The sequence below is a fragment of the Tachysurus vachellii genome, chromosome 6, assembly GCF_030014155.1.
Source record: "Tachysurus vachellii isolate PV-2020 chromosome 6, HZAU_Pvac_v1, whole genome shotgun sequence".
Classification (NCBI taxonomy): domain Eukaryota; kingdom Metazoa; phylum Chordata; class Actinopteri; order Siluriformes; family Bagridae; genus Tachysurus; species Tachysurus vachellii.
The window spans coordinates 25,527,247-25,542,071 of NC_083465.1; the positions used below are offsets into that span (position 1 = coordinate 25,527,247).

Sequence of the window (14,825 nt, forward strand, 5' to 3'; positions counted from 1 at the left end):
CAGATCAATCCCTGGCAAGGTGACCAAAGGGCGACGAGACTCCAGCCATTGGTAGAACATCAGGATTGACGAAGTAGCTCCATTTCTTTTTTTATTTAACATAATATATAATATGAAAATTAATTTTATGTTTTTATTTATTTTTTTTATGAGTAAGCAAAAATTACATAAAAAAATGTAACTTTTTGCTTTTTCTTTTCTTTTTGCTATAGGAAACACTAGTCTCATGAATTTCAAATTCTGACTAATTTACTATAACAGTAGTTCTGACAGTAGTCCTGACTGCAAGTCCAATCACATTTTATCAAATCATTTTTTTAATTGTTTCTATACTAGCAAATTACATAATGATCTTTATAGCAGAAACTCCACCTAATAAGTATATGCTCTTCATATGTAGAAGCTGTTGAGGAAATGTTCATGGAATCTATAACATAAGTGATAACTGAAATCAATTAGTTCTTCTTCTACTTTGGTACTATCTGTTTATACCTAACTCTATCCTTGGCTTCCTTTACTCTTGCGCAAATTAACTTCATGTCCTCTTTCAACACATCCATATATTTAATCTTTGACCTTCCTCTTCACCTCTTACCTGGCAGCTCCATCTCCAACATCCTTCTACCAATATAACCATCTCCCTCCTCTGTACATGTCCAAACCATCTCAATCTAGCCTCCCTGACCTTCTCCCCAGACAACCTGAGCTGTCCCTCTGATGTGCTCGTTCCTCATCCTGTCCACCCTCGTCACTCCTAAACAGAACCTCAACATCATTATCTCTGCCTCATGTCTTTTCCTCACTGCTACAGTCTCTTACATATACAGCATATCTGGTCTCACTGCTCTCTTTTACACCTTTCCTTCGATTCTTGCTGACAATCCACTCACTCCATCCCGCCTACACTCGCCTCTTCACCTATTTTCCATCACACTGGACAGTTTACACCAAATACTTAAACTTCTGCACCTTCTTGACCTCAGCCCCCTGTAACCCCACTGTTCTATATCCCTCCCTGTCATTCATACACATGTATTCTGTCTTACTACTACTTTCATTCTTCTTCTTTCTAGAGCAGACCTCCACCTTTCCAGGTGTTCCTCCACCTCATACAGTATGCCATATGTCAAACTGTCCATCACCTTCATATGTCAAACTGTCCATCATCCCAGCAAACAAGAAGGTACTCAAAAAAACTCCAAACTCCACTGCTGTCTCTCCTAGACACTTCCACACCTCCACAGGTACTGTATGTCTTTAGAACCAACAGCCTTTCCACTCATGATTCACCTCAGAGCCTTCCTCACCTCACCCTTTCTAATCTTTCCTATTTCCTACTCTACAATGTTCACCTCTTCCAACCTTCTTTACCTCTCATTTTCCTCATTCATCAGCTCAAAATACTCCTTCAGTCTTCTCAGCACACTCTCCTCAACTGTTAACATCTTTCCATTTCTATCATTAATCACCTTATCTGTTGCACATCCTTCCAATCTCTATCTCTCTGTCTCTCTAATGTGTACTAAGTCCCTCTTGTCTAACCTGACATACAACTCATCGTATGCATTCTGTATGGCCTTGGCCACATCCCTTTTCACTAGGCACTGCAATTTCTTGTAATCCTGTCTATTTTCTTCAGACCTTTCAACGTCCCAATACTTTTTAGCTAGCCTCTTCCTCTGAATGCTGTCCTGTACTTACTTGTTCCACCACCATGTTTCCTTATCTTCTTTTCTCCTTCTCCTGACTACCCAAAGCCTGTCTCAGCTTCTGCCTGAATTCCTCACAACATTCTTCTTTTTTTTTTTCAAATTCCACCACATCTTTTCTATCTTTCCTCCTCAATTTTTATCTTATAAAGTCAGTTATCTTATCTCTGTTATGGAACAATCTTCCATTTATTGTTCTAGACACAGGCACAGTCTCAGTCTTTAAGTCTCAGTCTCAGTCTTTCAAGGATAAAATCCAATTTCTTTCATCAAAGATTTTGTTAATAGCTTTTCTTTTATGTAATGGTGCAAATTTGGAGGGTTTATGGGCATGGAGAGTTCAGTCATCCTCAACTCTTTCAAAAAATAAATAAATAAAATAATAATAAAAAAAAGTACCCACACAGACACAGAGACATTCATACATGTCCATACATGTAGCTAGTCTTGACAGAATGCTTGCTTGTTCTTTCCACAGAATATACTCCCCCTTAAATTGGTATTTAAAAAAAAAACAACAACAAATAAAGATGCCTGTTCTCTCTGCCTTGTGTGATTTTTACAATATCAGGGAGGATTCCCATTATTTTTTTTTTTTTTATGAGTAAGCAAAAATTACATAAAAAAATGTAACTTTTTGCTTTTTCTTTTCTTTTTGCTATAGGAAACACTACTCTTATGAATTTCAAATTCTGACTAATTTACTATAACAGTAGTTCTGACAGTAGTCCTGACTGCAAGTCCAATCACATTTTATCAAATCATGTTTTTAATTGTTTCTATACAAGCAAATTACATAGGGATCTTTATAGCAAGAAACTCCACCTAATAAGTATGTAGAAGCTGTTGAGGAAATGTTCATGGAATCTATAACATAAGTGATAACTGAAATCAATTTGTTCTTCTTCTACTTTGGTACTATCTGTTTATACCTAACTCTATCCTTGGCTTCCTTTACTCTTGCGCAAATTAACTTCATGTCCTCTTTCAACACATCCATATATCTAATCTTTCAACACATCCATATATCTAATGTGTACCTTCCTCTTCACCTCTTACCTGGCAGCTCCATCTCCAACATCCTTCTACCAATATAACCATCTCCCTCCTCTGTACATGTCCAAACCATCTCAATCTAGCCTCCCTGACCTTCTCCCCAGACAACCTGAGCTGTCCCTCTGATGTGCTCGTTCCTCATCCTGTCCACCCTCGTCACTCCTAAACAGAACCTCAACATCATTATCTCTGCCTCATGTCTTTTCCTCACTGCTACAGTCTCTTACATATACAGCATATCTGGTCTCACTGCTCTCTTTTACACCTTTCCTTCGATTCTTGCTGACAATCCACTCACTCCATCCCGCCTACACTCGCCTCTTCACCTATTTTCCATCACACTGGACAGTTTACACCAAATACTTAAACTTCTGCACCTTCTTGACCTCAGCCCCCTGTAACCCCACTGTTCTATATCCCTCCCTGTCATTCATACACATGTATTCTGTCTTACTACTACTTTCATTCTTCTTCTTTCTAGAGCAGACCTCCACCTTTCCAGGTGTTCCTCCACCTCATACAGTATGCCATATGTCAAACTGTCCATCACCTTCATATGTCAAACTGTCCATCATCCCAGCAAACAAGAAGGTACTCAAAAAAACTCCAAACTCCACTGCTGTCTCTCCTAGACACTTCCACACCTCCACAGGTACTGTATGTCTTTAGAACCAACAGCCTTTCCACTCATGATTCACCTCAGAGCCTTCCTCACCTCACCCTTTCTAATCTTTCCTATTTCCTACTCTACAATGTTCACCTCTTCCAACCTTCTTTACCTCTCATTTTCCTCATTCATCAGCTCAAAATACTCCTTCAGTCTTCTCAGCACACTCTCCTCAACTGTTAACATCTTTCCATTTCTATCATTAATCACCTTATCTGTTGCACATCCTTCCAATCTCTATCTCTCTGTCTCTCTAATGTGTACTAAGTCCCTCTTGTCTAACCTGACATACAACTCATCGTATGCATTCTGTATGGCCTTGGCCACATCCCTTTTCACTAGGCACTGCAATTTCTTGTAATCCTGTCTATTTTCTTCAGACCTTTCAACGTCCCAATACTTTTTAGCTAGCCTCTTCCTCTGAATGCTGTCCTGTACTTACTTGTTCCACCACCATGTTTCCTTATCTTCTTTTCTCCTTCTCCTGACTACCCAAAGCCTGTCTCAGCTTCTGCCTGAATTCCTCACAACATTCTTCTTTTTTTTTTTCAAATTCCACCACATCTTTTCTATCTTTCCTCCTCAATTTTTATCTTATAAAGTCAGTTATCTTATCTCTGTTATGGAACAATCTTCCATTTATTGTTCTAGACACAGGCACAGTCCATTTCTTTAATCAAAGATTTTGTTAATAGCTTTTCTTTTATGTAATGGTGCACATTTGGAGGGTTTATGGACATGGAGAGTTCAGTCATCCTCAACTCTTTCAAAAAATAAATAAATAAAATAATAATAAAGAAAGTACCCACACAGACACAGAGACATTCATACATGTCCATACATGTAGCTAGTCTTGACAGAATGCTTGCTTGTTTTTTCCACAGAATATACTCCCCCTTAAATTGGTATTTAAAAAAAAAACAACAACAAATAAAGAAGCCTGTTCTCTCTGCCTTGTGTGATTTTTACAATATCAGGGAGGATTCCCATTATTTTATTTTTTTTTTTTATGAGTAAGCAAAAATTACATAAAAAAATGTAACTTTTTGCTTTTTCTTTTCTTTTTGCTATAGGAAACACTAGTCTCATGAATTTCAAATTCTGACTAATTTACTATAACAGTAGTTCTGACAGTAGTCCTGACTGCAAGTCCAATCACATTTTATCAAATCATTTTTTTAATTGTTTCTATACTAGCAAATTACATAGGGATCTTTATAGCAGAAACTCCACCTAATAAGTATATGCTCTTCATATGTAGAAGCTGTTGAGGAAATGTTCATGGAATCTATAACATAAGTGATAACTGAAATCAATTAGTTCTTCTTCTACTTTGGTACTATCTGTTTATACCTAACTCTATCCTTGGCTTCCTTTACTCTTGCGCAAATTAACTTCATGTCCTCTTTCAACACATCCATATATTTAATCTTTGACCTTCCTCTTCACCTCTTACCTGGCAGCTCCATCTCCAACATCCTTCTACCAATATAACCATCTCCCTCCTCTGTACATGTCCAAACCATCTCAATCTAGTCTCCCTGACCTTCTCCCCAGACAACCTGAGCTGTCCCTCTGATGTGCTCGTTCCTCATCCTGTCCACCCTCGTCACTCCTAAACAGAACCTCAACATCATTATCTCTGCCTCATGTCTTTTCCTCACTGCTACAGTCTCTTACATATACAGCATATCTGGTCTCACTGCTCTCTTTTACACCTTTCCTTCGATTCTTGCTGACAATCCACTCACTCCATCCCGCCTACACTCGCCTCTTCACCTATTTTCCATCACACTGGACAGTTTACACCAAATACTTAAACTTCTGCACCTTCTTGACCTCAGCCCCCTGTAACCCCACTGTTCTATATCCCTCCCTGTCATTCATACACATGTATTCTGTCTTACTACTACTTTCATTCTTCTTCTTTCTAGAGCAGACCTCCACCTTTCCAGGTGTTCCTCCACCTCATACAGTATGCCATATGTCAAACTGTCCATCACCTTCATATGTCAAACTGTCCATCACCCCAGCAAACAAGAAGGTACTCAAAAAAACTCCAAACTCCACTGCTGTCTCTCCTAGACACTTCCACACCTCCACAGGTACTGTATGTCTTTAGAACCAACAGCCTTTCCACTCATGATTCACCTCAGAGCCTTCCTCACCTCACCCTTTCTAATCTTTCCTATTTCCTACTCTACAATGTTCACCTCTTCCAACCTTCTTTACCTCTCATTTTCCTCATTCATCAGCTCAAAATACTCCTTCAATCTTCTCAGCACACTCTCCTCAACTGTTAACATCTTTCCATTTCTATCATTAATCACCTTATCTGTTGCACATCCTTCCAATCTCTATCTCTCTGTCTCTCTAATGTGTACTAAGTCCCTCTTGTCTAACCTGACATACAACTCATCGTATGCATTCTGTATGGCCTTGGCCACATCCCTTTTCACTAGGCACTGCAATTTCTTGTAATCCTGTCTATTTTCTTCAGACCTTTCAACGTCCCAATACTTTTTAGCTAGCCTCTTCCTCTGAATGCTGTCCTGTACTTCCTTGTTCCACCACCATGTTTCCTTATCTTCTTTTCTCCTTCTCCTGACTACCCAAAGCCTGTCTCAGCTTCTGCCTGAATTCCTCACAACATTCTTCTTTTTTTTTTCAAATTCCACCACATCTTTTCTATCTTTCCTCCTCAATTTTTATCTTATAAAGTCAGTTATCTTATCTCTGTTATGGAACAATCTTCCATTTATTGTTCTAGACACAGGCACAGTCTCAGTCTTTAAGTCTCAGTCTCAGTCTTTCAAGGATAAAATCCAATTTCTTTCATCAAAGATTTTGTTAATAGCTTTTCTTTTATGTAATGGTGCAAATTTGGAGGGTTTATGGGCATGGAGAGTTCAGTCATCCTCAACTCTTTCAAAAAATAAATAAATAAAATAATAATAAAAAAAAGTACCCACACAGACACAGAGACATTCATACATGTCCATACATGTAGCTAGTCTTGACAGAATGCTTGCTTGTTCTTTCCACAGAATATACTCCCCCTTAAATTGGTATTTAAAAAAAAAACAACAACAAATAAAGATGCCTGTTCTCTCTGCCTTGTGTGATTTTTACAATATCAGGGAGGATTCCCATTATTTTTTTTTTTTTTTTATGAGTAAGCAAAAATTACATAAAAAAATGTAACTTTTTGCTTTTTCTTTTCTTTTTGCTATAGGAAACACTACTCTTATGAATTTCAAATTCTGACTAATTTACTATAACAGTAGTTCTGACAGTAGTCCTGACTGCAAGTCCAATCACATTTTATCAAATCATGTTTTTAATTGTTTCTATACAAGCAAATTACATAGGGATCTTTATAGCAAGAAACTCCACCTAATAAGTATGTAGAAGCTGTTGAGGAAATGTTCATGGAATCTATAACATAAGTGATAACTGAAATCAATTTGTTCTTCTTCTACTTTGGTACTATCTGTTTATACCTAACTCTATCCTTGGCTTCCTTTACTCTTGCGCAAATTAACTTCATGTCCTCTTTCAACACATCCATATATCTAATCTTTCAACACATCCATATATCTAATGTGTACCTTCCTCTTCACCTCTTACCTGGCAGCTCCATCTCCAACATCCTTCTACCAATATAACCATCTCCCTCCTCTGTACATGTCCAAACCATCTCAATCTAGCCTCCCTGACCTTCTCCCCAGACAACCTGAGCTGTCCCTCTGATGTGCTCGTTCCTCATCCTGTCCACCCTCGTCACTCCTAAACAGAACCTCAACATCATTATCTCTGCCTCATGTCTTTTCCTCACTGCTACAGTCTCTTACATATACAGCATATCTGGTCTCACTGCTCTCTTTTACACCTTTCCTTCGATTCTTGCTGACAATCCACTCACTCCATCCCGCCTACACTCGCCTCTTCACCTATTTTCCATCACACTGGACAGTTTACACCAAATACTTAAACTTCTGCACCTTCTTGACCTCAGCCCCCTGTAACCCCACTGTTCTATATCCCTCCCTGTCATTCATACACATGTATTCTGTCTTACTACTACTTTCATTCTTCTTCTTTCTAGAGCAGACCTCCACCTTTCCAGGTGTTCCTCCACCTCATACAGTATGCCATATGTCAAACTGTCCATCACCTTCATATGTCAAACTGTCCATCATCCCAGCAAACAAGAAGGTACTCAAAAAAACTCCAAACTCCACTGCTGTCTCTCCTAGACACTTCCACACCTCCACAGGTACTGTATGTCTTTAGAACCAACAGCCTTTCCACTCATGATTCACCTCAGAGCCTTCCTCACCTCACCCTTTCTAATCTTTCCTATTTCCTACTCTACAATGTTCACCTCTTCCAACCTTCTTTACCTCTCATTTTCCTCATTCATCAGCTCAAAATACTCCTTCAGTCTTCTCAGCACACTCTCCTCAACTGTTAACATCTTTCCATTTCTATCATTAATCACCTTATCTGTTGCACATCCTTCCAATCTCTATCTCTCTGTCTCTCTAATGTGTACTAAGTCCCTCTTGTCTAACCTGACATACAACTCATCGTATGCATTCTGTATGGCCTTGGCCACATCCCTTTTCACTAGGCACTGCAATTTCTTGTAATCCTGTCTATTTTCTTCAGACCTTTCAACGTCCCAATACTTTTTAGCTAGCCTCTTCCTCTGAATGCTGTCCTGTACTTACTTGTTCCACCACCATGTTTCCTTATCTTCTTTTCTCCTTCTCCTGACTACCCAAAGCCTGTCTCAGCTTCTGCCTGAATTCCTCACAACATTCTTCTTTTTTTTTTTCAAATTCCACCACATCTTTTCTATCTTTCCTCCTCAATTTTTATCTTATAAAGTCAGTTATCTTATCTCTGTTATGGAACAATCTTCCATTCATTGTTCTAGACACAGGCACAGTCCATTTCTTTAATCAAAGATTTTGTTAATAGCTTTTCTTTTATGTAATGGTGCACATTTGGAGGGTTTATGGGCATGGAGAGTTCAGTCATCCTCAACTCTTTCAAAAAATAAATAAATAAAATAATAATAAAGAAAGTACCCACACAGACACAGAGACATTCATACATGTCCATACATGTAGCTAGTCTTGACAGAATGCTTGCTTGTTTTTTCCACAGAATATACTCCCCCTTAAATTGGTATTTAAAAAAAAAACAACAACAAATAAAGAAGCCTGTTCTCTCTGCCTTGTGTGATTTTTACAATATCAGGGAGGATTCCCATTATTTTATTATTTTTTTTTTATGAGTAAGCAAAAATTACATAAAAAAATGTAACTTTTTGCTTTTTCTTTTCTTTTTGCTATAGGAAACACTAGTCTCATTAATTTCAAATTCTGAACAATTTACTATAACAGTAGTTCTGACAGTAGTCCTGACTGCAAGTCCAATCACATTTTATCAAATCATTTTTTTAATTGTTTCTATACTAGCAAATTACATAGGGATCTTTATAGCAGAAACTCCACCTAATAAGTATATGCTCTTCATATGTAGAAGCTGTTGAGGAAATGTTCATGGAATCTATAACATAAGTGATAACTGAAATCAATTAGTTCTTCTTCTACTTTGGTACTATCTGTTTATACCTAACTCTATCCTTGGCTTCCTTTACTCTTGCGCAAATTAACTTCATGTCCTCTTTCAACACATCCATATATTTAATCTTTGACCTTCCTCTTCACCTCTTACCTGGCAGCTCCATCTCCAACATCCTTCTACCAATATAACCATCTCCCTCCTCTGTACATGTCCAAACCATCTCAATCTAGTCTCCCTGACCTTCTCCCCAGACAACCTGAGCTGTCCCTCTGATGTGCTCGTTCCTCATCCTGTCCACCCTCGTCACTCCTAAACAGAACCTCAACATCATTATCTCTGCCTCATGTCTTTTCCTCACTGCTACAGTCTCTTACATATACAGCATATCTGGTCTCACTGCTCTCTTTTACACCTTTCCTTCGATTCTTGCTGACAATCCACTCACTCCATCCCGCCTACACTCGCCTCTTCACCTATTTTCCATCACACTGGACAGTTTACACCAAATACTTAAACTTCTGCACCTTCTTGACCTCAGCCCCCTGTAACCCCACTGTTCTATATCCCTCCCTGTCATTCATACACATGTATTCTGTCTTACTACTACTTTCATTCTTCTTCTTTCTAGAGCAGACCTCCACCTTTCCAGGTGTTCCTCCACCTCATACAGTATGCCATATGTCAAACTGTCCATCACCTTCATATGTCAAACTGTCCATCACCCCAGCAAACAAGAAGGTACTCAAAAAAACTCCAAACTCCACTGCTGTCTCTCCTAGACACTTCCACACCTCCACAGGTACTGTATGTCTTTAGAACCAACAGCCTTTCCACTCATGATTCACCTCAGAGCCTTCCTCACCTCACCCTTTCTAATCTTTCCTATTTCCTACTCTACAATGTTCACCTCTTCCAACCTTCTTTACCTCTCATTTTCCTCATTCATCAGCTCAAAATACTCCTTCAATCTTCTCAGCACACTCTCCTCAACTGTTAACATCTTTCCATTTCTATCATTAATCACCTTATCTGTTGCACATCCTTCCAATCTCTATCTCTCTGTCTCTCTAATGTGTACTAAGTCCCTCTTGTCTAACCTGACATACAACTCATCGTATGCATTCTGTATGGCCTTGGCCACATCCCTTTTCACTAGGCACTGCAATTTCTTGTTATCCTGTCTATTTTCTTCAGACCTTTCAACGTCCCAATACTTTTTAGCTAGCCTCTTCCTCTGAATGCTGTCCTGTACTTACTTGTTCCACCACCATGTTTCCTTATCTTCTTTTCTCCTTCTCCTGACTACCCAAAGCCTGTCTCAGCTTCTGCCTGAATTCCTCACAACATTCTTCTTTTTTTTTTTCAAATTCCACCACATCTTTTCTATCTTTCCTCCTCAATTTTTATCTTATAAAGTCAGTTATCTTATCTCTGTTATGGAACAATCTTCCATTTATTGTTCTAGACACAGGCACAGTCTCAGTCTTTAAGTCTCAGTCTCAGTCTTTCAAGGATAAAATCCAATTTCTTTCATCAAAGATTTTGTTAATAGCTTTTCTTTTATGTAATGGTGCAAATTTGGAGGGTTTATGGGCATGGAGAGTTCAGTCATCCTCAACTCTTTCAAAAAATAAATAAATAAAATAATAATAAAAAAAGTACCCACACAGACACAGAGACATTCATACATGTCCATACATGTAGCTAGTCTTGACAGAATGCTTGCTTGTTCTTTCCACAGAATATACTCCCCCTTAAATTGGTATTTAAAAAAAAAACAACAACAAATAAAGATGCCTGTTCTCTCTGCCTTGTGTGATTTTTACAATATCAGGGAGGATTCCCATTATTATTTTTTCTTTTTTTATGAGTAAGCAAAAATTACATAAAAAAATGTAACTTTTTGCTTTTTCTTTTCTTTTTGCTATAGGAAACACTACTCTTATGAATTTCAAATTCTGACTAATTTACTATAACAGTAGTTCTGACAGTAGTCCTGACTGCAAGTCCAATCACATTTTATCAAATCATGTTTTTAATTGTTTCTATACAAGCAAATTACATAGGGATCTTTATAGCAAGAAACTCCACCTAATAAGTATGTAGAAGCTGTTGAGGAAATGTTCATGGAATCTATAACATAAGTGATAACTGAAATCAATTTGTTCTTCTTCTACTTTGGTACTATCTGTTTATACCTAACTCTATCCTTGGCTTCCTTTACTCTTGCGCAAATTAACTTCATGTCCTCTTTCAACACATCCATATATCTAATCTTTGACCTTCCTCTTCACCTCTTACCTGGCAGCTCCATCTCCAACATCCTTCTACCAATATAACCATCTCCCTCCTCTGTACATGTCCAAACCATCTCAATCTAGCCTCCCTGACCTTCTCCCCAGACAACCTGAGCTGTCCCTCTGATGTGCTCGTTCCTCATCCTGTCCACCCTCGTCACTCCTAAACAGAACCTCAACATCATTATCTCTGCCTCATGTCTTTTCCTCACTGCTACAGTCTCTTACATATACAGCATATCTGGTCTCACTGCTCTCTTTTACACCTTTCCTTCGATTCTTGCTGACAATCCACTCACTCCATCCCGCCTACACTCGCCTCTTCACCTATTTTCCATCACACTGGACAGTTTACACCAAATACTTAAACTTCTGCACCTTCTTGACCTCAGCCCCCTGTAACCCCACTGTTCTATATCCCTCCCTGTCATTCATACACATGTATTCTGTCTTACTACTACTTTCATTCTTCTTCTTTCTAGAGCAGACCTCCACCTTTCCAGGTGTTCCTCCACCTCATACAGTATGCCATATGTCAAACTGTCCATCACCTTCATATGTCAAACTGTCCATCATCCCAGCAAACAAGAAGGTACTCAAAAAAACTCCAAACTCCACTGCTGTCTCTCCTAGACACTTCCACACCTCCACAGGTACTGTATGTCTTTAGAACCAACAGCCTTTCCACTCATGATTCACCTCAGAGCCTTCCTCACCTCACCCTTTCTAATCTTTCCTATTTCCTACGCTACAATGTTCACCTCTTCCAACCTTCTTTACCTCTCATTTTCCTCATTCATCAGCTCAAAATAGTCCTTCAATCTTCTCAGCACACTCTCCTCAACTGTTAACATCTTTCCATTTCTATCATTAATCACCTTATCTGTTGCACATCCTTCCAATCTCTATCTCTCTGTCTCTCTAATGTGTACTAAGTCCCTCTTGTCTAACCTGACATACAACTCATCGTATGCATTCTGTATGGCCTTGGCCACATCCCTTTTCACTAGGCACTGCAATTTCTTGTAATCCTGTCTATTTTCTTCAGACCTTTCAACGTCCCAATACTTTTTAGCTAGCCTCTTCCTCTGAATGCTGTCCTGTACTTCCTTGTTCCACCACCATGTTTCCTTATCTTCTTTTCTCCTTCTCCTGACTACCCAAAGCCTGTCTCAGCTTCTGCCTGAATTCCTCACAACATTCTTCTTTTTTTTTTTCAAATTCCACCACATCTTTTCTATCTTTCCTCCTCAATTTTTATCTTATAAAGTCAGTTATCTTATCTCTGTTATGGAACAATCTTCCATTTATTGTTCTAGACACAGGCACAGTCTCAGTCTTTAAGTCTCAGTCTCAGTCTTTCAAGGATAAAATCCAATTTCTTTCATCAAAGATTTTGTTAATAGCTTTTCTTTTATGTAATGGTGCAAATTTGGAGGGTTTATGGGCATGGAGAGTTCAGTCATCCTCAACTCTTTCAAAAAATAAATAAATAAAATAATAATAAAAAAAAGTACCCACACAGACACAGAGACATTCATACATGTCCATACATGTAGCTAGTCTTGACAGAATGCTTGCTTGTTCTTTCCACAGAATATACTCCCCCTTAAATTGGTATTTAAAAAAAAAACAACAACAAATAAAGATGCCTGTTCTCTCTGCCTTGTGTGATTTTTACAATATCAGGGAGGATTCCCATTATTTTTTTTTTTTTTTATGAGTAAGCAAAAATTACATAAAAAAATGTAACTTTTTGCTTTTTCTTTTCTTTTTGCTATAGGAAACACTACTCTTATGAATTTCAAATTCTGACTAATTTACTATAACAGTAGTTCTGACAGTAGTCCTGACTGCAAGTCCAATCACATTTTATCAAATCATGTTTTTAATTGTTTCTATACAAGCAAATTACATAGGGATCTTTATAGCAAGAAACTCCACCTAATAAGTATGTAGAAGCTGTTGAGGAAATGTTCATGGAATCTATAACATAAGTGATAACTGAAATCAATTTGTTCTTCTTCTACTTTGGTACTATCTGTTTATACCTAACTCTATCCTTGGCTTCCTTTACTCTTGCGCAAATTAACTTCATGTCCTCTTTCAACACATCCATATATCTAATCTTTCAACACATCCATATATCTAATGTGTACCTTCCTCTTCACCTCTTACCTGGCAGCTCCATCTCCAACATCCTTCTACCAATATAACCATCTCCCTCCTCTGTACATGTCCAAACCATCTCAATCTAGCCTCCCTGACCTTCTCCCCAGACAACCTGAGCTGTCCCTCTGATGTGCTCGTTCCTCATCCTGTCCACCCTCGTCACTCCTAAACAGAACCTCAACATCATTATCTCTGCCTCATGTCTTTTCCTCACTGCTACAGTCTCTTACATATACAGCATATCTGGTCTCACTGCTCTCTTTTACACCTTTCCTTCGATTCTTGCTGACAATCCACTCACTCCATCCCGCCTACACTCGCCTCTTCACCTATTTTCCATCACACTGGACAGTTTACACCAAATACTTAAACTTCTGCACCTTCTTGACCTCAGCCCCCTGTAACCCCACTGTTCTATATCCCTCCCTGTCATTCATACACATGTATTCTGTCTTACTACTACTTTCATTCTTCTTCTTTCTAGAGCAGACCTCCACCTTTCCAGGTGTTCCTCCACCTCATACAGTATGCCATATGTCAAACTGTCCATCACCTTCATATGTCAAACTGTCCATCATCCCAGCAAACAAGAAGGTACTCAAAAAAACTCCAAACTCCACTGCTGTCTCTCCTAGACACTTCCACACCTCCACAGGTACTGTATGTCTTTAGAACCAACAGCCTTTCCACTCATGATTCACCTCAGAGCCTTCCTCACCTCACCCTTTCTAATCTTTCCTATTTCCTACTCTACAATGTTCACCTCTTCCAACCTTCTTTACCTCTCATTTTCCTCATTCATCAGCTCAAAATACTCCTTCAGTCTTCTCAGCACACTCTCCTCAACTGTTAACATCTTTCCATTTCTATCATTAATCACCTTATCTGTTGCACATCCTTCCAATCTCTATCTCTCTGTCTCTCTAATGTGTACTAAGTCCCTCTTGTCTAACCTGACATACAACTCATCGTATGCATTCTGTATGGCCTTGGCCACATCCCTTTTCACTAGGCACTGCAATTTCTTGTAATCCTGTCTATTTTCTTCAGACCTTTCAACGTCCCAATACTTTTTAGCTAGCCTCTTCCTCTGAATGCTGTCCTGTACTTACTTGTTCCACCACCATGTTTCCTTATCTTCTTTTCTCCTTCTCCTGACTACCCAAAGCCTGTCTCAGCTTCTGCCTGAATTCCTCACAACATTCTTCTTTTTTTTTTTCAAATTCCACCACATCTTTTCTATCTTTCCTCCTCAATTTTTATCTTATAAAGTCAGTTATCTTATCTCTGTTATGGAACAATCTTCCATTTATTGTTCTAGAC

At 38.6% G+C, this 14,825-nt stretch overlaps 1 protein-coding gene across 1 annotated transcript in view; it reads right to left on the reverse strand.

Moving 5' to 3' along the window:
• LOC132847630 (von Willebrand factor A domain-containing protein 7-like) overlaps positions 1 to 14,825 on the reverse strand; it is a 33,716-nt gene that overhangs the window by 6,054 nt on the left and 12,837 nt on the right. The window lies entirely within an intron of this gene.